The 25,190-nt window shown below is 34.1% G+C and overlaps 1 protein-coding gene across 15 annotated transcripts in view; it reads right to left on the minus strand.

Moving 5' to 3' along the window:
* The window catches only part of LOC123546888 (voltage-dependent calcium channel type A subunit alpha-1-like), a 363,448-nt gene that overhangs the window by 121,242 nt on the left and 217,016 nt on the right, over positions 1 to 25,190 (minus strand). Inside the window, exon 1 of one of the 15 annotated variants that reach the window (XM_053524573.1) lies at positions 13,928 to 14,378. The exons of the other annotated variants lie outside the window; for them this stretch is intronic. The gene's annotated coding sequence lies outside the window, so the exon portion shown is untranslated. Of the gene's footprint in view, positions 1 to 13,927; positions 14,379 to 25,190 lie in introns of those variants that run through there. 15 annotated transcript variants of the gene reach the window in all.

Consider the following 25,190-nt stretch of genomic DNA (forward strand, 5'->3'; position numbering starts at 1 on the left):
TTTGACCAAAGTTTCATAAAAATCCTTCAAGGGGTTTAGGAGATACAGAGCTGAAACCTTTGACCTTCAGCTGTGACCTTGACCTTGAGTTGACATGACTGACTCATGAGTTCTTGATGAGGTGATCATTTGACCCAAGTTTGATGAAAATCCTTCAAGGGTTAAGGAGATACAGAGTGGACACCAAATGGAAGGCTCAAACCTTCGACCCTTAGTTGTGACCTTGACCTTGAGCTGGTATGGTTGACTCATAATTTCTGCACATCGTTCTGATGAGGTAATCATTTAACCCAAGTTTTATAAAATTCCTTCAAGGGGTTTAGGAGATATAGAGCGGACACGAAATGGAAGGCTCAAATCTTTGACCTTCAGTTGTGACCTTGAACTTGAGCCGACATGGCTGACTCATAAGCTCTGCGCATCGCCTTGATGAGGTGATCGTTTGACCCAAGTTTGATGAAAATCCTTCAAGGGGTTTAAGGAGATATAGAGCGGACACAAAATGGAAGGTTCAAACCTTTGACCCTAAGTTGAGACCTTGACCTTGAGCCGGCATGACTGACTCATGGGTTCTGCACATTGTCTTGATGAGGCGATCATTTGACCCAAGTTTTATAAAGTTCCTTCAAGGGATTTAAGAGATATAGAGCGGACACGAAATGGAAGGCTCAAATCTTTGACCTTCAGTTGTGACCTTGACCTTGAGCCGACATGGCTGACTCATAAGCTCTGCACATTGTCTTGATGAGGCGATCATTTGACCCAAGTTTTATAAAATTCCTTCAAGGGGTTTAAGAGATATAGAGCGGACATAAAATGGAAGGCTCAAACCTTTGACCTTGATTTGTGACCTTGACCTTGAGCCGGCATGGCTGACTCATGATTTCTGCACATCGTCTTGATAAGGTGATCATTTGACCCAAGTTTTATAAAATTCCTTCAAGGGGTTTAGGAGATATAGAGCGGACACAAAATGGCAGGCTCAAACCTTTGACCTTGAGTTGTGACCTTGACCTTGACCCGACAAGGCTGTCTCATAGGTTCTGCACATCGTCTTGATGAGGTGATTATTTGACCCAAATTTCATGAAAATCCTTCAAGGGGTTTAGGAGATATGGACCGGACACGATTTTGTTACGGACGGAAGGACGGAAGGACGGACGCAGACCATTCCTATAATCCCTCCGCCACGGCGGGGGATTAAAAACAAATGGCATTCGCATTTTTAGAAAATGATTATAATCAGATTGGAATCCATGTACATCTAATATAAATTCCAAAATCCGTTTCCATCTGAAGTTCAAAACCCATGTACATATGAAATATAAAATCAATGTGATAAATACGGACTAAACTTTGAGCAATATAGACTCATATTTTGTTGAAAGATTTTGTCGATGTACAGACAGACCAGCATCTAATTTGTTCCCGCAAAATTAGATCTAATCCGGACAATTTAGCGGTGAATCAAATCAGTTCTGCCACAGTCGCAGGAATACTAGGGGAGATTGTACGTAATACATATAAACAGTAAGTAAAATGCTGACGGTTTTCCTCAGACGATACCAAAATGATTGAAATCCAACAATTTCTTAGAGTATAATTGTTCAAATAGTTCCACTTGATTGATCAAGGCACCACCTGAGTTAAAAACTGCAAAAACAAATATTCTACCCGAGGTAGTCGGAAAAGGTTTCACTGATATTAACTATGTTTCCCAAGAAAATATTTGGGTAAGGAAGGTCTGACAAGAAATTCATATTGTCCTGGTCAGTGAATTTAGCTGCGAACGAGCACTTGATTGCAGCTTCGACAGATGGACATCAGCCTTTGTGTAAATAGGCACGATTACTTTCTTTAAACTGAGTACGTACCTTCATTGCTGGTAATAATGTTAGAATTTAAAATCCTAATTGTGTTCTATGTTTTTGTTTGTTTTGGGCTTAACGCCGTTTTTCAACAGTATTTCAGTCATGTAACGGCGGGCAGTTAACCTAACCAGTGTTCCTAGATTCTGTACCAGTACAAACCTGTTCTCCGCAAGTAACTTCCAACTTCCCCACCTGAATCAGAGGTGGAGGACGAATGATTTCAGACACAATGTCGTTTATCAAATCGTCACGGAGAACATACGCCCCGCCCGAGGATCGAACTCACGACCCCTCGATCCGTAGACCGACGCTCTACCTACTGAGCTAAGCGGGCGGGTTTGTGTTCTATGTAGTATATATTGATGAAAACATTGTGTAATCTGTATCATTATGTAAACTGTGTAAAGAAAAACTGCCAGGAGCGTAAGACGCCCAGAAGAAACGCAGATTAAGAACAGACAATAAGTAGTAGATCTTTATGTTATAGTCACAATGTATCAGCTAAAACGGTACCAATTCAAAAGTTCTGCATTCTTGCGTACCGGAGGTCTACAATGGTTTACAGATAGATCCTCTTGGGACTATGGTGAACTGCTGATGGATGAGAATGGAAATTTCGATACTTATAGACACAGTCGTCGATAAAAAATGCTACTGTAATGCATGCCTTTCTATAGAGAGTTCAAAATAACATGCTTTCTAGAATTACAGTCTCCACATGTCTGTGATGTATTCTGTGTCCTCAGTCTATTGTATGTAGATAGTAGGTATGTTAGGATTATATATATCAACTTCAAAGTGTAAACCTTAGTTGTTAACAAATGACAATTTGGAAAAAGAGGATGACGTCATTCTTCTCAGTTTAAAGTTACAGCTGGTGAACTTTTGTACCTTTTAAGGAGCGGAAGTGTGATCAGTTTGAATGAACTGGGGTTCGCAAATTCCAACCCTCCGACTAGAATTACTAACATTGGAACTACATGTATATTGAATTGTCCTTTAACGACGCGATAATTTTATCTTACAACGTACATACATGTACATGTACAAAGAAAATAAGACAAAGCTACAATATAAATGACTAGTTTGCTCTAAAATAGTTCGATACATTTATTACCCAACTGAACTGGGACCTAGTGATACTCAAAAGGCGCTGATCGATTGCACACTTCTGATCTAGTCAGTGGCATTTCACGCAAGTCTGTTATTACGTGCCGTGGGACTCTTAAATTTCATTTATATGAATTTTGAATCGCAATAGGTTTTTCATTAAGTTTGATATTACCGTAAAAGTCATTCATGTGTATTTTATAATACTGCGCCATTGGGCTAATGTCCGGGAGGGATTCTTGCACTTGTTAAAACGAAAACTTATACGTTATTTAGTACGTAAACAATAAGAGCCATGGAATTCTAAGAAATGTCTATTTTTAATGGAATAAATCTAGCTGTACATAAAGTATACAGAAAAAGTATCGAGTTGAATAATATGCCTTACTCTTTTAATATTAAACTGTATGATTTGATATCAACCTTTAAGATTAAATATCAACGCTGTATTTTATCTGGAGCTGAACCTCCTTACCACTAGAGAGAAATAAAAATACAACTATGATCGATAGATATATAAACCATTTATTGCAAATTCAACAACTGTTATGAATATCTGATACTGATTACTAGTTTTGAAATAGTGACTAAGTATTCTATAGGAATCGAAACACTTAACTCACAGGATTTAGGTAAATATTTACACTGAACTACATGTACAGAGTTCCCCACTGTAACAAAGATTCTGCTTTTATACAATTTTACAATAGCATTCAGTTCTATTTACATTTTTACGGTAGCGTGCTAAAAATTAGTCATTTGCTTATAAGGTGCATACGAAAATCAAAATAAATATCAGGATATTGATCCTTTCGACATATAAGTAGAGCAGCCAAAAACACCCGCGGTGTTCTGGCGTTTGATTTTGAAAGACTTTTTCGAACGACGCCATTTTATTCGCGTTTTTTGTGTGAATGACGTCCAAATGAATTACGCGTGCAATCTCGCTAAAAGGGTCGTCCTTGATATTATTACACCAACGTTGTATATACAAAAATTAAACGCTTTTTTTCCTTCCGTGAACATAAATATTTATTGTTGAAGATGATATCCTACGTAAATAAAGACTCTTTCAACATTACGAATATGGGAAACCGTCATTTAAGCCACCTTGATATTCTTTGAAAGAAATTGGACCTATCGTAAAAACTGTTTTTGTGGTCCTTGATGCTTGCTACTAAAACATTCTTATATATCCTAAATAGGATAAAATGTAAATTTTCTTTAAAACTCTAATTTCAACAATATTCATTGACAAGCTCTAAACAATTTAATTCTGTTTTCTGAAAGAAACCCATATATAGATATAATTATAGAAGAAAACTATTCTGGTAGGAAACAATATATAAACTTTCAGTTTTCATTAATTTGAAAATGTTCTAAATTATAACATTTGTGTCCTTTAATGCCAACCTAAGAATTGTTTTCAATGAAATCTGTCTATATGAGAATGTATTTATGTCTGACATGTCTGAGTACTACGAAATTCGGTGAACTTTTCTCAGTATACAAAAGATGTTTTGAGATCTACATGTGATCAAGAACGTTCGTATTTGCAACAGAAATTGAATATCCACAAGCCAGGTGAAGGTAATAGGATAAACATGTAAGACATGTAAACTACAAGGATATTCTTTTTGGGCAAAATCAGAAAATCATCACTTGTTTACATTCGTACATTTGTTTCTTTATATGGGCTTAAATACAGAGGGTGTAAATACCTAAAGGTTAACATTAACCAAAATATATGTCGATTTAGTTCACCTTAAAGTTAATGCGTTAGGTTGGTTAAGTGATGAACGAAAAGGGTAAGGGTAGGGCCAGCAATCAAATAGTGACTAAGATTTATTCGTAACAGCGTCACGTGTGCATTATATTGATATCTCTGAACGTCTAAATCTTGATTTTGCAACACATACACACCCTAGGGAGGAGGAGCCATGCATTATTTATGTCATTGCGCTGGTTAAAGCTCTTGAAATCGTTATCAACCAACTTTCTTCTGTTACCACATAAACACCCGCTGATATAAAGGTTTTTCGGCACATTGTCATTCTGAAGGGATTCGCTAAAACAGGGAAAGTTAATGAAAATATATGTTGTGCGTACTATTTAATAATTTAACAAGACATTGCATTTGAGTTTGTGTGAACAATCTTGCCTGTAAATGATAACAAACTTTAAAAGAAACTGTATTGTGCTTGGGCAAACATTTATGTGCTCTTTTATACTGTACTTGCACTTCCATTTATAAATACATTATTTATACCTTATATTACATTTAACACGTTTCAAAACAGTTAAGCATATAAGCAAAAGTACATAAAAAGTTCATTTCAAAACTACAAAACGATTCAATGACACTACGTTAAGCAATATTTTTCCTCCGATTCAATTCATGTATATACTTATCAATGTCCGAAGCCGAGTAGCATAAAACACCTTTCCCTCTTGTGTATTTATCATCTAGTTTTAATAAATAATTTTAGTTTCCTTCTTTTTCTGTAAGAATGATGTAATACTTAAATAGAACGCTTATTCTAAGCGGGAAAGGCTGAATCTACAGTTAGAATAATTTGTAGCCTGACCCTTTTGCTTCTGTTTTATGTATATAGATTAGATAGATAGATTTCATTTCATACAAAGTCATTATGTCCATCAGTATAAAATTTATTAACATGCATGTTATCAACAAATCCAACCAATGACAAGTCAACGTTATACAAAATCAACAGCATTTACAAAACAGTACACAATAGATAACACAATTCGTGAAGGTATAAGTTATTGTCAATAGCACATATCATATCTTTTCTTCGAAACATTTAAACATGTGCATGGCTAAATGTTTGACAATCCAGTGGATTTTAGTCTGAAAGAGTTTTTTAACTTTTAGTACATTCGGATTTTTCAATAGTATTTCTTCATATGGTGTAAGCGTATTTAATAGTAAAGAGTGTATTTTAACAAGGAATGGAATTCATTTTCTAATATATGTACGTTACATAACTTACATTTTCTTTCATTATAACAAATTTTCTGTGCTTTATGCCACCTGCCGGCCTCAACCTCGTGTATAAGGTATTCTAATTTTTCTGATACTAATAATATCAATATACAATTTGTAATGAAAACATTAAAACAATCTATATGTGCGTGCTCTTGTAGAGACCTTTAACTGGCTATTCCAACGGTGTACAAAATTATCATATAATCTTTCTTTAAATAGCTCTAGAGAGTTTTGTCACCAACTCCTTAGAATAACCAGACATGATAAAAATCTAAAGATTCTAACAAAGTCTTTATATTTTCACCCATTAACTCTTAGTCGGATAATTTTCTAAATCTCGTAATATGATATCCTATACATTCTTAACATACCTGAGATTATTACATTTCAACATTTTAATTCAATACCGTAAAATACACAACAGTCGTTTATTTAACGGACTAGTATGCCCCAAGTCTCCATAATAGATAAAATTGTTTTGTGGTTGAGTACGTACACTAAGTAACTGTTTACAATATTGCAAATGTATTTTTTTCAATTACGTTTTCTTTTCTAAAACCCCAAAATTCACAACCATAGTTATGTATTGGTACAATTAGTTTATCAAATAAATCAACAGAGTGGCTAACATTAATACTAGTAAATTTCACTAAATAAGATTTTGACTTTTACAATGCTTTCAATGTTTGTCCAGATAATGCATCATGAGTAGCTGTAAAAGAACCTTCAGTTGTGATAGCAATTCCTAAATAATTAAATTTACTAATAATTTGAACAACAGTTCCATTGTAAGTTAAAATTCCGACTGTTTCTTCCGCCCTTCTTGAAAATTGTTATTTTAGTTTTATCAACATTAACGTTTAATCTCGATTTCGTACTATAGTAATGTAACAAATCTAATCTTTTTTATAAACCAGTTTCTGTTTCAGAAAAAAATATCAATATTATCTGCCTACAATAACAGAAACAGTTTAAGCATACCGACATCTACACCATCAAATCTGTTTAAAGTCTTCCTCAATTTCATTCAGATACACCGAGAACAAAAAGGGAGATAAACATTCCCCCTGTCTAATCCCCAATACACTGTAAATTCTTCGCTAATCATATTCATGTGTTTGACTCTTGATTTTGTGTACATAGATCGAATGATATCTAGCATTTTGCCTCTTATTCCTAACTTTAACAATTTATAATATATAACATCACGTACCACATAATCGAATGCCTTAGTAAAATCACTAAAAAGCAACAAAAAATTTGTTTTTATTTCTATTCAACATATGATAAATTAAACCGTTCAAAATGAAAATACATTTTTTTTATATTTCAATCTTACACTGAAACAAACAAATTTTCTATTTCTTTTATGCATTTTTAATGGTTTTAACCAAATTATATTCAGTTTGCCCGCGCAACGTCACGTGCATCGCATCATTAATAAACGTGATAATGTCGTGACGTCAGGATGTCTTTGTAGAAAAACTATAAATAGTTCTATTACGTTTTCTGATTTCTTTGACATTTCATTATGACAACTGTAAATATTTATGATCCTTTTATTATTTTCATACATCTTTACCTTTACTGTAGAATATTTTGCAAGGAATTTCCTATCATTTCGCATTCAAATGTAGGTCCGTACCAGTAAAAAAATAAAAATGATATTTTCACTGTTTGAGACAGTGAAAATATCAATTTTATTTCACTGATAAATTTCAGCATTTCACAGAAGAGATGTAAAAATGTATTATCAAGTGTATTCATATTTTTTCTAAAGCCTGTCCAAGCCACAATACATACATTGTAATTTTAAGCTAAGAAGTTTGAACGATTGTTTAAAACCTTTGTAAATAACTTTTCAAGTGTATTCGATTAAGTAATTCCCCTGTAATGTCCAGGCTCATTTACATCACCTTTTTGTGAAGTGGGACAATAACACCTTCAGTCTATTTATCAGGAAAACATCCGAGATCAAAAATCTTATTAAACAGTTTTTTTCAAGTACAATACAAAAATATCGTTGCTAGTACCATTCATCTGGTCTTGCTGCTTTTCCTAATTTTAACTCCTTACAAGCTTTGAAAATTTCGTTTGAAGATATTTCAATATTAAGTTCCCCATACCTGCATTGCTGCACTCCGTATAGGTACCTCTCATTGAAGAATCAAACGTCTTCATCTACTTGAAAAAAACACAGACTCTGGGTTATTTTTTGGCTTTAAAATACTGAGCAAAAGCGTCTGGAGTCACAGATGTTGAAGTTCGCTGGACACATAAATGTTTAACAGTTTCCAATATCATTTGGCATTCAAAACTCTGAAGTTTTCCAATTTATTTGTCTGAGATTTATCATACTCATACCGTTTATTTCTTAGCATAATTCTATTCGAACTTCTCACTTTCATCATATTTCTTCTATTTTCATCACAATCATTATTAATAAAAAATCTTTTAAACATTTATATTGTTTGTTTGTTTATCTTTGTATATGTATATCACTGCTATATATTGCAATGTATTCTACATAAAAAGCAATATAATTGTGATTAAGCAAGTTATATATCATATGTACTTCTTAGAAGTATACTTAACTGAATTTTCTTCATATACGAAGGTGATAAGGGGTAAATATAGTTTGTATTGCTGTATATGTATTAGATACATGCTGTAAGAAGAATAAGTACCCCTCCTTGTACATATATACTTACAGGTCTACCAAAGATTAGCGGTTTTGTTGAAGAAAACACGTACGTTACACTGTTATCAATGCAACTAAATTGTCAAGTTCGCCTTTATAATTTTAGAATTTACGGTTGTTTCGTGCACTCCTCCTTACATATAACAAAAATATGGTTAGCTGACATTCACGCATTAAGACATGTAAATTATGATACAAGATACAATGCTGTGGTTCTACGCCATTCAAATACAAATAAAATTATCCCCAGATCGTGACATTGCATTGGTCCTGTAGCTATAGAGATGGTCTGTGGAATTATAACACGAGGTTCTCGAGAAGAGACAAAGTAATATCAAATATATACTCGTATATGAGTCAGTGAATAAAAGATTATTCTATATCTATTTTATCTATCCAATCGCGGACGTTCATTTGCAACACGTGACCATACAATATATTACGGTATTTGGACGCACGTGCGTACAAAAATCCTGTATTTTCTGTATTTGGACGCACGTGCGTACAAAAGATCCTGTATTTTCCGTATTTGGACGGTTCAACAGCCCCATGTTCAACATACGATAAAGCCCGAAACGCGTGAAAATGTTCCGAATATAAATCGAATGAAGTAGGCGCTCTACATACAGAGTTTGATTATCATCTTGAAATCAGGATTTAATTGTCGTTTGGTGATCCTGTATTTTCTGTATTTGGACGGTTCAACAGCCCCATGTTCAACATACGATAAAGCCCGAAACGCGTGAAAATGTTCCGAATATAAATCGAATGAAGTAGGCGCTCTACGTACAGAGTTTGATTATCATCTTGAAATCAGGATTTAATTGTCCTTTGGTTGTTTGTTTACAACACACTAAAACGATTCAAGTGATGGCAATGCTATCTGATTTAGAACAAGTTTCAGAAGAAGAAGAACAGGTATTCCCAAACAGAAATTAAATAGATCTAGATATAACTGGAAGAAAATCTTATTGATTGGAAAAATCTATTATTTTGTCACAGGTTGAGAAAATTTTGAATGGCAGTGGCTAGGGGTCTGGTAACCGGACCTATAGACAGCCCGTACAGGAAAACTGCAAATTTAGCCTTGTCCGCTCTCTAAATCCAACAGTTTTCATCCGATCTTCACCGAACTTGCTGACTATGTTTATGGGCATAATATCTTGGCATATTATGTGAACACCCCTGGCAACGGTCGGCATCAAAAGCACGCTCTCTAATTCAGTTTTCATCGGATCTTCACCAAACTTACTGACAATGTCTGTGGGCATAATATCTCAGCCAAGTATTATAACCACCCAAATCGCCAAATGGCTGTTGTAGGGAGGTTGCACCATATAATTTATTTAATACTGATACGCAGAAAAACAACATTCAATGAATTACGTATATTACATATGAAGTGAAATAAATATAGAATAAAAAGGTTATTTAGGGCCTAGCATTGTTCTGTATAATATACCAAGATGGGAAAATACAGGAAAGGCAGGAATACAATATTCAGTGAAACATTTTTAATTTAAACTAAGATAAAATTGATATAGAATAAAAAGGTTATTCAACATTGTACTGTACAATACGAGATATATTTGGACTCGTACCCAGCTGAGAAAACCATATTGGACTCGCCTAGCGGCTCGTCCAATATGGTTTTCTCAGCTGGGTACTCATCCCTAAATATATCTCCGTATTGTACAGAACAATGTTAAATAACCTAATAATACCAACCGCTTTGCAGTTACGTAAGACCGTCATAAACAGGAACTGTTAAATGTCATATAAATATTATCATATTTATGTTAAGGATGTTACTCTCTTCTCAACTGTTTCCTCTTTGTCATTATGAAAGTTTTGTTACTTGTTTAGATATTTACAACCGTAGAAAATTTAAAGAAATGTTGTACTCTGTAGACTTTAAACGTATCAAATTCGATACAGTTAGGAAGAGAGAAACGTCGTCAAATGACACTTTTTGTCTGCTACAGCTATCTCCCAGGGACGTATTTCCAATAAAATCGAGTCATAATGTACCTTATTACCATAATACATAACCCATACATTTTTGTTTACGACGATAACGTCAATTTCTGGCATAATTTGTTTATTTCGAAAATATTCATTCAAGACATATTTTGTGTACTATGACGATATTCATTCGAGACACACTTGAATATGCATTACATAGAGGATATTTGTTTGTTTCAGTGTAAGATCGAAATATATTTCACCGAGTAAACACTATAATGCAATATTTTCATGAGTGGCACAGCCGCCACTCGTGAAAATGTAAATTATGGTGTTCACGAGTGAAATATATTTCGATCTTACACTGAAACAAACAAATTTTCTATTTATTTTATGCATTTTTAATGGTTTTAACCAAATTATATTCAGTTTGCCCGCGCAACGTCACGTGCATCGCATCATTAATAAACGTGATAATGTCGTGACGTCAGGATGTCTTTGTAGAAAAACTATAAATAGTTCTATTACGTTTTCTGATTTCTTTGACATTTCATTATGACAACTGTAAATATTTATGATCCTTTTATTATTTTCATACATCTTTACCTTTACTGAAGAATATTTTGCAAGGAATTTCCTATCATTTATAATTCATATCATTTCGCATTCAAATGTAGGTCCGTACCAGTAAAAAATAAAAATGATATTTTCACTGTTTGAAACAGTGAAAATATCAATTTTATTTCACTGATAAATTTCAGCACTTCACAGAAGAGTATAAAATAAATAGAGAATATTTGTTTGTTTCAGTGAAATATCAATTTTATTTCACAAGTGAGCATCAAAAAACAGATATTTTCACGAGTGGCATAGCCACGAGTGAAAATGACTTTTTTGGTGCTCACGAGTGAAATAAAACTGATATTTCACTGATACAAACAAATTTTCTTTTTATTTTATGTGTAAAACTCTTCTTTTGTTGCGTAATTTATAAAATGTCGAAAATCGCGGGAAAGGTCAGCAGAAAGCATAACACAAATGACGTCATTTTAACGACGTCATCGTCATTATGGTCCCCGGTATTAATAACGCTCGATATACAATTTGACTTCAGTCACGTCGGAGGACCGGAACTAGATCGACAAAAACAGTGAAAAATAAAAATGATAATCTACTGTTTCAAAACTGTGGATTATCACTTTTATTTCACTGAGAAAACTCTATAATTCACTGGAAAACATAAAATAAATGCACATTTTGTTTACTTTGTTGATATTCATTCCAGACATATTGTGTTTACTCTGATAATATTCGTTCCAGACATATTTAAGTTACTAAGATACTATCTATAAATTCAAGATGTATTTTCCTTTTTACTACGATTCACTATTCATTCGAGACATACGTTGTTCATTTAAATAATATTCATTCAAATATATTTTGTTTACTACGATAATATTCTTCGAGGCCCTACATTTTGTCCGCTCGATGAAAGACACTTCTAATACCCCTCCCTCCTCAACCCCTATATCTGAAGTCACATAAACTGTAAGTATTTATTTTTTATAGTACATTGCATTCTTATTGCAATTTTTGTTGTGTCCCTTTTCGTTCATCACGTATAGTATGGTCTTAGAAGTAACAAGTTATTTTGCTAAAAAAATCACATGAATTCAATTTTGTTTTGAGGATATCGAAAGCTCATTAATCACGCAATATATCTAAATATTAGTCCGGCACGATTAGCATCTTCTAATGTCAATTTTATGTTAATATGCGTTTAGACGATCATAAACAGATGTCGCTTTAATTAAGTGGCAGGATATAAAATTAGATTTAGCATCCTTTCGAAAATCAATACAACATAATAATTTATAAAATCAGTAACTGCTATTTGATATGTAGAAGTTTTATTTCAATATTACTACTGGCTGGGATAGGCATTAACATGAGAAAAATAGGTGGATTTCGAAGGGTGAATCAAGCATATATAAAACACTTCCGTACGGGTGTGACGCTGTAACAGTATCCGTTATGTACTAAAAGACAGGCGTCGCGAGTTCGATCCTCGGGCGGGGCGTATGTTCTCCGTGACTATTTGATAAACGACATTGTGTCTGAAATCATTAGTCCTCCACCTCTGATTCATGTGGGGAAGTTGGCAGTTACTTGCGGAGAACAGGTTTGTACTGGTACAGAATCCAGGAACACTGGTTAGGTTAACTGCCCGCCGTTACATGACTGAAATACTGCTGAAAAACGGCGTTAAACCCAAAACAAACCAAAAAACACAAAAAAAAAAATCTAAAAGACTACTGTCATTTTTTGTTTGTTTTGTTTGTTTCAGGATTTTTTTTTTTAACAGCATTTCGGGTGATTAAGGAGCGATGGGTAGCTAACTGAACACCAGTATTTATCTGTTCTGTGCTTCGCATGAATCTCCAACTTCTTTACATGAATCAAAGGTGGAGGACGAATGACTTTAGACAGTGACTATGGAAAACACACGCCTCGTCCGGCGGTCGAACTCTGCAAAAACAGGCTTCATAGGTCTGTGTTCATCCTAATTTGCTTAGAAGACGGGCTCTGTAAGACGGGCTCTGTATCATTATAGATGTACACGCGATCTTATATCTTACATGTAAGTCTAGAAAGGCTCGATGTTACCAAAAGATTAGGCCGATAAAGGTGAAACGCGTTTCATACAAATATACCAATGCCATTTTATATTTGCTTCAGTCATGAAAATTGCGGACAATAGTTTTGACTGTTGACCTAAAGCAATTCAGTAAGTGTATAGTAGTCTTTCCGTCATGGAGCAAAGACTATATATTAATAAAATAAGAATCAAGTCAGGTTATATCACGCTTTAAGTATGTTGAAATGATGAAATAACACTAGATAAAACTGTTACTTTTTATCAAACGTGTTGGTCCATAGTTAATGCTAGATGACCAGTCTATGTTCAATACAGTCAAACTGGGCATATATGTACACCAAAACTTGAGATAAGTGTTTAATGACTTGACATAGGGATATAAATTGTAACAGACTGGTTTAATTTCAGGTTTAGACGTTAACCCAGCTTCAATAAATTACCAGAATTTGGAGAAATGATACATGCTTTAACGATATTAACAATGTCATTAATAAAACAACTAGATAATTATAATCATAAACTTAATCAGCAAAATGATAATATGATATAATATTATAGGGTGACATAATTCCCTGTTTGTGCTCAAAAATAAAGAAAATTTATAAACATACGAATATCTGTCAGCCAATACTCCTGTCGCCTTGTCTAGCACTTACAAAATCAGCCATAGTCAAAATTGTTTGTACTTTCTCACATCCCACTTGGTATTAACAGTCTATTGGACATTCCATCATTAGCAGTAGCGCTTGGTTTTTTTGCACGATCCGAATTCACATAATAATGTTCTTAAAGTTCACAGAAACGAGATATTTTACGTTTTAGATGACAAAATCGAGTAAATGAGCATACAAATGAAATATCCACTACAAGAACCTAATTGAATGTCATACTCGGCACTTCGCTGTTCATAATTTTCCCTAGGTCCATGGATTATTCATAAGATGTTAGCACTGCGCAAGACCGGAAGTCAAGTTTTGCACATACTATTTTTGATACCCAATCAATGAAGAGAACACAGAATTGCCATAATACTGGTAACATTACACACAGACTTCGGACGATATGTCACTCCTCAGAAAAACACAGAAAGGCCAATTTATAGTTTTACATGTACTTGTTTCATAATAATCAATATGAAACTTAACGCGAGACACGTTTTATCGGGAATTTCCCGATGCTCAAGCTACAATCACACGGAAACACACAAATCCCCAATACAAAGCCGACTAACATTCTCCAATGTTTTGTTTGATCAAGTATTGTATAAATCCATTATCTGTGATTAACTGCTGCAGACGACTGCTACTTCTTGTCACAGAGTTAACCATATCCGCTTACTTTGTCAGCTACAGAAAAACCAAAGTAAAGGTTCTCCGAATTACAGTGTCACTGGCTCCTATTTCCAGCCAATGACTGAAAATTTGATAAGAACAGTAGTCATTCTTTGTCCAGAGATGAACAGCTTTTAGTAACAATTTAATATTCCTCCAAATAATCATTGTGAAATGACTACAAACTGGCTCCATTTTCACTAAGAATTTGGTAAGAACAATAGTCATTATATGTCCACAGATGAACAGCTTTTGATAACCATTAAATATTCCTTCAAATCATTGTGAAATGACTACACACTGGCTCCATCTTCACTAAGAATTTGGTAAAAACAGTAGTCATTATATGTCCACAGATGAACAGCTTTTAATAACAAACACATTTAATATTCCTTCAAATCATTGCGAAATGACTAGATCATAAGATGTATTTTCGGTCAGTGTCTGCCAATTTTTGAAGAACATGATTATGTCTTTATTCAGTTACGAGACAAAGAAAATATCGTGTGGATTTAGATAATCATTTTGAGTAATTTGTTTGCCTCTAACGTAATTGGTCAATACAAATGGAAGTTCAATAACATCTAATATTTGTTGTTGTCAGAGAGCTTGACAATGTATAGAAGAAACTTTTCTTCATTTTCATTTACTTATTTGTCACTTGTTTAAGCTGCTCTGTTCAGATAATTCGTTCATTAATTCCTCTGTATGAGAAGGAAATTGAAACATAATTTGATTACGTCATTTTCATACTGAACAGCTGCCAGTTGACGACACAACACGAGAATTAGACGTTTTCGTTCATGAAACATATTCATAATACAGGTGTACTGTTTTACTCAGTAGGTATAGTAGATCCGAAATGACACTCGGTTATTTCCGTTACCGTTTTCCCGTTCGGCAATTCTACATTCTTCGGACATAAATGTAACATGACGCAAAAATAGATTTCCGTAAAAATACCCGGAGAATACCGAAATCGTATATGGCGTTTACGAGATTAAGGGTGTACTACCTTAATCAAAGATAACGGAAGATATTAATTTACAACAATGTTTCATCAGATCAATGACTTGCTATAAAAAATCTTTAATAAATATTGTTCAACTGCAACAAGTTAAAATTACAGTAAACCGAAGAGCTTGATTAAACTTAAAACATGTCACAGGAGTAAGCGTGCTCAACTATTTCGATACTGGGCAGTGAAATATGGCATATTTAAGGATGCTATAGTTATCTCTGAAAGTGAGTAATGGGGAAAAACTCATAAAATATTGATAAAAGAGTTATGGCCCTTGTGTCACAATATGGGTTATTATAATGAATAATTTTCTTTAGTAGAGATAAAGTAAAAGTGCAGTAAAATTGAAGTGCGTACGCGGACGCCAACGCCGTTGGGACGAGTAGGATAGCTCTCAATATACTTCGTATAGTCGTCCAAAAAAGCGAAATATTGTATTCTATATCAAAACGTTATTGTGATTTTCAGATAACACCTTAACCTGGCATACGAAGTTCGGTCATTGTAGCAAAGTCATGAAATTGCTAAAACCAATATATTTTGTTTTAAGTTTGTCCTTCAACAGTACATGAACAGTCCGGTTTCTGTTAAATTTTCATTCGCTCTTCGACAAGACCCTCGGAATACACCAGATGATATACTTATACAGTCTTTTTTTCAATATAGAATGTGAGCATTGAAACAGTTACAATTGTATTGAAATTTAGAAACTTGTCTAAGATGCAGACAAATACCAGTGCTAAGTGAACTCAGACCGACTTGCTCTAAAACCCACATTTGTTTTCTTTCCAAATTAACATGTTCAGTATATATTAATCTTTGAATAAAGAATACCAGTACATCAAGACTCTTTGTTTTTGCTTTCTCTAGCATGCCATTTATACAAAGGTTTCTCTTAAAAATATCAGAATAGTGCTACCCTTCGTAAATTCATAAAATTTCAACTGATTTTAGTTTATTAACAACAAAAATATTTTATAACAGAGGATCCTTTTGAATTTTATAACATGATTTATGCTATATTGTAGCATAGTTTAACGATACAACATTAATGGATCTTAATTTATACATATATGTATATTCAAATGATTCTGAATAAATAATGCGTTATTAAAAACGCTTTTTTTGTGACTGGAAGCTCTGAAACTCCAATACTGAATGAATCAATAATTCAATACAATGTCAAATAAATAATTGATTTTATTCAAAGTTTATACTCAGTCTCCCCTGAAATGTTATGTTCTTAGAAAAGGTGTGTCGTATAACGATTGATCATTCAAGGTATTTGAAACACTGATACTTCAATTACTTACGTAATTCATGTAGCACTACTATCTTGCTTGAATATTTTAGTAGTGTCCTTACATATTCTGCTGCCTGAGTTGTTCTAAACTCTTTGTCGTTATAAATGCATCCTGCATCCACTTGTTTAATACTTTTTGCAATAATTTTGATTTTAGGTTAAACGATATTTGTGAAATTAACACCACGGTATGAATCTTAAATTTTTAATCACATCTCCATAATACGTACACATACAATAACAACATCACGAATACTGACAAAACAGATGTTACTGTACAGTGAACAGCTTGTACAAAATATTAACAAAAGACAGAAAATATGTTTTATATAATGGGTTAACGGCATTTATTCCGCATTATAGTATGAACTATAAATTAATGAATTCTGGTTGACCGGAATTACCCCTCATTGCACAAAATACTTCACGAAATTATAAGGTTTTTATTTTTATTCTAAATTAAAAAACTGTGCATAAGCTTATGATATTGCACATTTAATAAAAACAGATTCAAATTGGTCAATGAGAACGTTATTGACAAACAGTGCATTAATTAACGATATTGTGCAAAACTGAAAATTCAGAGCTTTTGAATAAATATGATTTCATTTTTAGGCTCCCGGGGACCTTGTAGCGGAAATAAGATAACCCGTTTATGAATAATGCTCTATTGTAAATGCATCATTAGATAAACAAGCTACAGTGAAAGCCCTATTAACGTTTGTTTACATGATCAATAGCATTGCAGGTGAAACCAGATGACGAAAATCAGGACACGGTCGATAGAATAAATGAATTTAAAGCATTATGATATACTGTATATGTGAATATTGATTTCTGTTTCTTTTTCATAAGGTATATTTATTTAATTTTCATTGATTATTTAACACATAATGCAGTTATTGCTGGGTGAGATAGTACATTGATTATTAAAGGTTCGTGTTTCTGTGACGTCACATTACGTCACCATTAAGGCTATTTAATTACATTTCGGATAATTAGATGTGTGTCCATAGGACACAGGTGCCCCCAACTCCTGACACTGTACATTGTTTTATGACTCTAGGCGAAATATTTTTAAGATAATTGCATCATACACTTTCAAGCACTTTATGGATATTTTTCAGTAAGTGGAGGACCATACCTCTGGTCGAGCTGAGTGCAATTCCACAGAGAACACCAGGTGCACAACTTTACATGCTATATAACAATCCTCTAATGTTTTATTACTGTATATCAAGTACATTTTGAGATACATGGGGAACAAACTTTTATTTTTGACTATGCTAAGGGCCATTACACTGGTCTTGCAAAATGAAATAAAAATAACCCTCACAAATTCAACAGCTGGATTTAATTACTACATGGATTTATGGCTCTAGGTGAAACGCTTTTTAAGATATATGCAACACACTTTTAAGCACTTTATTTGTATTTTTCACTAAGTGAACCAAAAACAAAAACAACTCAGGTGCATAAACTCACATGCTAGATAACGTTCCTACATCAATTCATCACTCTTTGTGAAATACTTAAGCTATATGTGTATTTTATGTGTATTTCACTGAGTGAATGACAATGACTCTGGGCAGGTGGACTAAATCTCAAACAGTACAACTTCACGTACTAAATAACAATCCCCTAATGTTTTATGATTCTAAACGACACTAACTTGTATTCCCTTTATGCATATTTTTGACAATCAATGTCCATACATCTGGCCTGACTGACAGAAATCCACAACAAAATCCCAGATGCACAACTTCTTATGTTGAATAATTTTTCTATATGTTTCATGTCCATATACAAGTAGGTCAAATGCTTTTTGAGATATGTGCAACACAAACTTGTATGCCATTATATGTTTATTTTTTACTAAGGCAAGAGCAAGGGCCATAACTCTGGTCTGACTGAGTGATATCTCTATCAAAACATCAGGTGTACAACTTCACATGCTGAATTATTCCTATAATGTTTCATTATCCAGGGTACAATACAGTTTGAGATACATGTGACACAAACTAAAAGCCCTTTTTATGCATATTTTAGACTAAGACAAGAGCAATAACTCTGGTCTTGCTGCTCGAGATCCCAATAAAAACACCAGGTACATAACCTCCCCTGGTGAATAATAATCATGTAAGGTTGTCGACTTTGGGTCAATTATTTTTTGAGAGATGCACGACACAAAGTCGGACGTACGGACGGACTACAAGTGCCCTTCATCCAAAATGTTTTAGGACACAAAATCCATCAACTAATATATGAGCCGCGCCATGAGAAAACCAACATAGTGGGTTTGCGACCAGCATGGATCCAGACCAGCCTGCGCATCCGCGCAGTCTGGTCAGGATCCATGCTGTTCGCTGACAGTTTCTCCAATTCCAATAGGCTTTAAAAGCGAACATCATGGAGCCTGACCAGACTGCGCGGATGCGCAGGCTGGTCTGGATCCATGCTGGTCGCAAACCCACTATGTTGGTTTTCTCATGGCACGGCTCATATGCTGAATTTTAAAGTAGCATGTTTAACCTTTACTGTAAATTCCACTTTTATGAAAGAATGTTTGAAAGAAATCAACACTATGTAATACTGATATCATGTACACCTAGGTTTTAACTAATTAAGGATTTTTAAGGGCGAAAAACATGAAAAAATACACTTAACGTAATCTTCTGTCAACTGTGATCCAAGTGGGGAAGTTATCAATCAAGAAATCAAGTAACACCGATTACATTGGACGCAAGCTGAGATTATCAATTGTTCTGAGCAACAAATCTTTAAAGTGGTTTCTTTCTCAGGTCGTTAAGAGATCAACAAGGATATAAATTTTACTTGTCACTCTGTAAGTTTACACTTTGGCATAGGTCTTTATCAAGTCTATGCATTATGTTCAGATTACATATCAGTATGCTGTCAAATCTTTTATGACAATACTTTGCTGATTGTATAATAAATAATATATTTGTTAAAGGGAGGTAATTAATGACATTATTTATAAGTTTGTTTGTTTGTTTTTTAGGGTTTTAAGTCACAATGACACAATTTTCGGTCATATGGTGACTTTTTTTGGCTTTTGTGGAGGAAAACCTGCTACTCCTCAATTCAGGAGAGAATGCTTCCGCAAACGCAATTTATTCCTAACGAAGGTGACAAATATTGATAGGACAACATTCACTGGCCTCTTGCATGACAGCTGTTGGCAGAGAAAATAGTTTGTATTGTTACATTTGGTTTTAAGTCACGTTTTGTACTAAATAAACTTGAAAGAGTCGCAGTTTATATCCCATCTGATGGTCTGATACAAAGCTATAGCAGTTCATTCGTCTATACAAAATGTATTTTCAACCAAATCAACACAGGTGTTTCCGTCATCGAGACATTTCTAGTTATTCATATTGATATTTCATAGTATGTTATATGTTTTCTAACAGGCGATATGCTGATTGTCTAGAAGTAAAAATATTACGCCTACATAAAGAATAAACAAGATGATCGAAGAATGCCGGAAACATTATTTGCTTTTGTGAGAAAATAAATATTTCAAACATGTTCATAAGAGACCTCCGTGACCGAGTGTTTAAAGCTGCTCTTTCCTCACCGTCTCGGTTTGTATGTAGATTTTTGTTTTTCATTTAAGGAAGTCATCTAGCTGGCCTACGGAAGACGCCCGCGCCTAATATAATGCCAACAGGAGCAGCTGAGGGCTTCCTTCACTATCAAATGCTGGAAAGTCGTCATATGACATTAAATTATGTCAGTCTGATTTAAACTCAATCAAAAGTAAAATGATTTGTGCATGTAAATGTTTAATTAAACAACCTAGAGCCGAAAACACTTACTCCAAGGCTGCCTATAGTTGATCAATAAATATTTAATATTTTTGTGATTTTTCATACTGTCAAATGGACGTTCAACTTGGCAAAATCCCCGCGATGTGCAACAGCGTTAAGAAAAGTCTTCAAGTCCTCAAGACAAGTTCTGTAGCCGCTCGAGTTAAATAACGATACCTTGCAATTTATTTTCCAGCTACAAGAATTCCAGCTACAAGATTTCCTTATTTGCCTGACAAGATTTCCAACAATTATCTTACAAAGAGATTCCGTAACAAAATTTCCAACATCATGATATTATAATGGGACTTTGTAAACGACATTGTAACAAGATTTCCAACTTCATGATCTTAAAACGTCATCTGAACTAAATGACATCAACTCCGTGACCTTTCGACAAGATTGTAAACCAAAAAAGGCCCTATAAAAGCAGCTGTATCCATCACAATACAGTGCCATATAAAGCAGGGTAGCCATTCATTCGTCTTCCAGATAAATTAACAGGGTTATCTCCTGTCATCAAAGACATTTAGCAAGACGTGACTTGTTTTAATGATACTTTGTATAATATTATAGTCGAAAAACTCAAAATAATAATCATGTTATTCCTGTATTATTATACATTAAAAAGAAAAACGGCATTAAGATACTGAAAATTGTGTGAAACGTGATATTTTTTGTGTGACATAATTCTAATAGTTTACGCGACTACTGCACACCTGCAACTCCACTAGAAAAGCTTTCTTGTCCCACTGTCGGCGTTCAGCAAGCCAGATAGTAACAAAATTTCTAACTTCGATATTTTTAACTCAATGACTTTAGGGGTATATTTCTAACAACATGACCTTGCCTTAAAGATCTTACCGGAGCTACTGTCTTCATCACATGTGTATTAATGTCTCATACAACATGATAGCAGCTTATACATTCATCCATCAATTTTCCAATCAAACAAAAATAGGTATCTCCGTCATCAAAGTAATTTCGCAAGACGTTTCTAGTTATTGAAACGGAGTACATATGTATTGATATTTCTTACAAAGATATTAGCTTTCAGACTGGAGATAGGAATATTGTCTTGAAAAATATCAAAATATTACGCCCACACACCCGTATATAATAAAACTAAAACAAAATAAATGAAACACGCTGAAAACGCAATCTATTTTTCTGAGAAAACAGATATTAGCCGTGCCATGGGAAAACCAACATAGTGGGTTTGCGACCAGCATGGATCCAGACCAGCCTGCGCATCCGCGCAGTCTGGTCAGGATCCATGCTGTTCGCTAACAGTTTCTCCAATTCCAATAGGCTTTAAAAGCGAACAGCACGGAGCCTGACCAGACTGCGCGGATGCGCAGGCTGGTCTGGATCCATGCTGGTCGCAAACCCACTATGTTGGTTTTCTCATGGCACGGCTCATATACTAATATGGTTCGAATGTGTTGTGTAATATCAATTGCCTGCTTACGACGTCTGTAAATTACAATGTTATGTAGATTAGACAATACTGTGGTGATCTAATTTTGACTAGTATTTCTGTAATGTGTGACACGCAAATTTTATACGGTACCGTTTATTGTCGTTTATTTATACCATTATTTCTAGGAAAAAAGATAACTATGATGCGTAAAAGAGATGACTGAGAAATACACCCAGTACACAAACATAAATGCACAGGATAGGAGTACAGTTATGATATATTTTTTGTTTCATTTCTTACAGAAAAATATTTCCGTACTGATTATAACAATTACTGACTGACCTCTCCGCAGATAAATTATCACAATCGCGTATATATAACAGTTGTTGACAGAGTAAATTGTATTGTTTGGGGTATTAGTCATACTGACATGATTCATTTTATGTCAGCTTCTCTGATATCAAGGAAGAAGGCTTCAAATACACTTTTGCATTTCGTAACGTCACCTAATTCAGTGTGTTCAAATTTCTTTTAAATTTATGTAGTGGTTTAAGGTATCAGTAAATGAGAAACCATTAATACCGTTTTCCATTTCATTTGTAAATGACCTTTCTGTAAATAACACAAAAGTTCGCAATATTGCCTGTGCAATAAAAACATCAGAAATTGTTTGTTCAACACGTATTCTTTAAGCGAAATCCAATAACAATCTGATTTAAAGGTGTCAGTTGTTGATTGTGTTGATGTAAGGTCAAGTGGAGCAGGTGTGTTATATTCTCAACTCTAGATTTCATTGTAATTACATGGTGACAGGACAATGTTTTCTAGGTAAATCAATAAATTTTGTTTTGTATTAACAACCAGATCTTTTAAATAAAAGCATTTTACATTACAGAAAGTTCTTTCGTTTCCTCATGAGGCTTACATATTTCTGATACATCCGAACAGGAAACAAGTGTTCATAATGACCTTATATATGTTTTTTGCACGTCTGAGTTACCTTGACAAAAGTCTTAAGTATTGTTTGCTTCGTAATATATGTGCCGTGTGCTGACCGTAAGAACAGTTATATGTTCAGTCCATCTTGTTGAGATCGAGGAGCTCAATCAGTTATTGTGAATGAGAGTTCTGACCGAGGCATTGTGTGGGGCCGTAATGGGTGCTGAACATTTCACTTCCTCTTATGAGCGGGCTCAACCAAATCTGGTTTGTTTATTCTGCTTGGTTCCAAAGGAACTTCTCACAAATTGTATTGCCGTTTTCCCCATGATTCATTTTGAGGTGGAAAACAAACTAATTTCAGACCGAACTAGCGATAACTACAGTAGTAATTTATAGTGTTGATGTTGAGGTGTAGCTTTATCAAATCTTCTGACAAAAATCTTTTTGCCGACATCTAACTGTTAACCGAATCGTTAAACCAACAGCAAATAAATTTTAAATGACATAGTACACACATAAAAAAAAACGTCAAGTAATCACATACATTTTTAGTATTTTATAATGTGATTACAAAACTGTGTTTCAAATAAGTTCAGTTTACATAAAAATGCGAGAGGTTTACCAACTCGTCTTGCATTCCGTTTACTGTTGTAGTTGTATGCTTAGTTGTTAAGTAACTATATGCTATAAAAAATCTATTCTGAAAGCCAACTCTGATATATTTGATAATTTTCACTGTGTAAATACCAGATATATTTCACTTTAATATTTCAATAATTCACTGAAAAAAAAAACAACAAATGAAATGAAAATATGTTGTTTTTTTATAACGAAATTAATTTCCATTTAATTTTTGATGTAATCTTTAAAATTATGAATGCTGTTTTGATCGCCCTTTGTATCTAATGGACTAATTAAGTTGTACTGGTGAACGCCACACATACGTCTATACATATAACATTCATATCGTCTAATGGTTGGCAGTCTGCAAAGCTGTTATCTCCACGAAATAATTAATCAAACAATATGTTGCCATATATAACATGGTCATTGACCCAACTGCAACAATGCATGGGTTTGGCAAACAATACATTTCAGTAGAAATAGATTCTGATCATTCAATTACTTTACTTCATCGAATTCTGGATGTAAGTGTGTACAATTAACCAATTAATTTTGTTTAACAAAGAATAGTATCAATGTTTCAAAAGGGCATTGATTGCCGGACCTTTGCGTTCTTACAGCAGGGTCAATGACCATCTTTATATATCTGGCGCCAATTTCCTTGATTCAGCATTTCGGGAAAGTAACAATTTTACAGACTGAAAACCATCTGCCTAACCTGTTTATTGGCCTAAACTACACTACATTAAAGAGACAGCAAAAACAAATGAAAATAAAGAAATAAGACGGACAACAGCAGTGCTTCGAATGTGGCTGGCAAGACACCAGATACATGTATGTTAAAATCCCCCGGTCCATTTACAGAAATACTTACAATTCCACGGCAACGTCCTTGTTTTGTGTCACTTTACATGTTTTGTAAATGTGTAGATTATGAATGTGGTAATGTAACTACAATCCTACTGAGCTAAGCCGACGGGCTTTCTAACTATGCTGTATCTTTCCACTACATTGTATATTTCTAGGTTTTGCAGTGCTCAATTTGTTCCAGGGATGTTCTGTTTATTATCTGTCAATAAATTGTTCCTCTCACAAATCAGTGAAAAAAATCCTTTCTAATTATTTAAGAACAGTGTGCTCCTTCGATTACGATGTCTTCATATACGGTTTTGAGAGACCTCTTTGTAAAGATTCAGTATATGTTTTGTTCTAATAATGATGTTACCGTCATATGACCATTTCCTTTGCTTTCATGTGCTGTATTTTCGGTATAATTAAAACTAAGACAAGTCAGAGCAATTAAGGCAACTGTATAGGAGGAATCCAGTTGCCCTTCTAGAAACTTTGTTTTGAGTCATTGACTAGCTCGTCAGCTTAACGTCCCCACATGAAACAGT

The sequence above is a fragment of the Mercenaria mercenaria genome, chromosome 15 (assembly GCF_021730395.1).
Source record: "Mercenaria mercenaria strain notata chromosome 15, MADL_Memer_1, whole genome shotgun sequence".
NCBI classification, from domain to species: Eukaryota; Metazoa; Mollusca; class Bivalvia; order Venerida; family Veneridae; genus Mercenaria; species Mercenaria mercenaria.